We start from the raw sequence: 2035 nt of genomic DNA, 5'->3' as shown, positions 1-2035 counted from the left end.
TGGGATGGAGCCCCGCATGGGGCTTCCTGCTCAGCAGGGAGTGTGCTTCGCCGTCTGCCCCTGCTCATGTTCTCTCTCTCTTGCTCTCTCTCTCTCAAATAAAATCTTTAAAAAAAAAGATAAGAAAAAAAAAATTTTAAATATAGGGGTTAAGGAGAGAAAGGATATAGCAGGTCTAGCTCATTACTGTAGTAGTTTGGCAGTAGAGGGAATTAGTACTCTAGCAGGATTCAGTGGTTTATCTTTTGAGGAGACCTACTCATTTCTCAAGGGAAGCGAGCTAGAGAAGAGGGAAGATGTAGAGAAGGGTTCTTAACCTAAAGATCATGGACCCCTAGGTGTGTGCATGGGGGGTGGGAAGTGGAGGGAAGAGGATTTGTAGTTTCGTTACTTTCGCAAAGGTCCAGACCCAAAGGTTAATAACCATTGCTAAGAGAAAGAGAATAGATGAGTAAAACAGTTAAAAACAAACAAAAACCCCCAGAGGCCCAGAGAAGGGCTTCGCTTTAAAGAAAAAAAGGAAAGCCTTTTCCTTAAAGAAAAGCTATACCGAGATGGAAAAGTTCACAACTGCATCATCATCTCGGTAAAATAGGTAGTAGGGACAGAGCTGGAAACACTGGAGAGGCTTGTGCAAACACGCTCCAGAGAAGGGATACTGAAGCAGGGACTACGGAGGAGTGGAGAAAGCTCCTGCGTTCCTCAACAGAGCCAGCAACCCTCGTGTAGCTCCCGCGCAACGTCACGGCCCAGGAGGTGGTGCTCCAGGCTGGGAATCGCTGGCATTGTTCTTTAACCAGTGAGTGCCCCGCTCAAACTCTGCCCGACCCGCCCGACCAGCCTGGGAGAGACAGCGGTCTTATCACAAAAGGCAATCACCACCAGGCAGTGGTGGTCATCAGTGCGTCAGCTCAGGGAAAAACTCTCTGTCCGAGCTTCTCCATAGTCGCCGTACTTTCTGTGCTCTTTGGGCCGCTGCCTCCAGACCGGCCTCTCCACCTGTCGTCATCTCTGAATCATCCCGCCCCATTTCGACATCTCTTTTTCCTGCCTCCAGCTCTCGGCCTGGCGCAGGACCCAGCGACAGCGGGCCCCGAGAACTCATTCATTCAACAACCGCAGGGTTTACTGGGCGACTTCGGGTGCAAGCCCAGGGCGGCACGCCGGGGCCTGAGGAGCACAGGGCCCTCAGGAGTCGGCTCGCGCGCGGCATGGGGCGGGGAGACAGCACGCCAGATCCAACCGGAGTCTAACGGGCCTCCGCCCGCATGTCACAACAGCTTCCCGGACAGGCCCGCGGGCCGCGCCAGGGTATACCCGGCCCAAGCTGGCTCCACCTCACGCCAGCCCGAGATCCCGCGGGAACAGAGCTCTTGGGCCAGGGCCGCCCGCCAGCCCGCGACCCCGCGTGTCTGGGGATTTGGGGCCCGCGCTCGAACGCAGTTCTAACGGCTGACTGCAGCGGTTTGACCTTGAAGGCCTGGCACCACCCCCCCCACCACGCCCCAAGAGAACCCCGCCTGCAGCACCCGCAAGTCCCCAGGCGCTAGTCTGGGGCCCAAATCCGGTCTCTCTCGCCCCTGGGCTCTTCGCTCTCTTCCCGTAGCCAATCGGATCCCGACGTGGTGAGGGCCAATGGCCGCGGTCAAAGTATCAAGAGTGGTTGAGCCTATCAAAGTTCTCCCTTAAGTTTCTCCCGCCCCCAAGAAAAGTCAGTGGGCGGGTTGTTCTTATATGTTGGCCAATCAATGGCCAATAAACAAGAAGCTTCCAAGATCAAAGGGGAAGGGGTGGGACCTAAACCGTAGCAACGCCGCAGGGCGGAGGAATGACAGGCAACTTCTCTAATACCACAGACATCTTTTTCCTACGTAAGCAAAGGGGCGGGGCTAACTTGGCGGCCGCACCAATGGCTGGCTGAGGGGTGTGTCCGTGAGCCAAGCGGGAGCCGGAGGCCCCGGGCTCTCTGGGCCGCGCCTGAGGCGGACACGACGGGGCTGGGGGGCGGTGGCGGCAGCGGCAGCGGCGGCGAGGG

Source organism: Phoca vitulina, unplaced genomic scaffold (assembly GCF_004348235.1).
Source record: "Phoca vitulina isolate PV1807 unplaced genomic scaffold, GSC_HSeal_1.0 scaffold48, whole genome shotgun sequence".
Lineage (NCBI taxonomy): Eukaryota > Metazoa > Chordata > Mammalia > Carnivora > Phocidae > Phoca > Phoca vitulina.
This window is presented reverse-complemented; position numbering follows the sequence as displayed.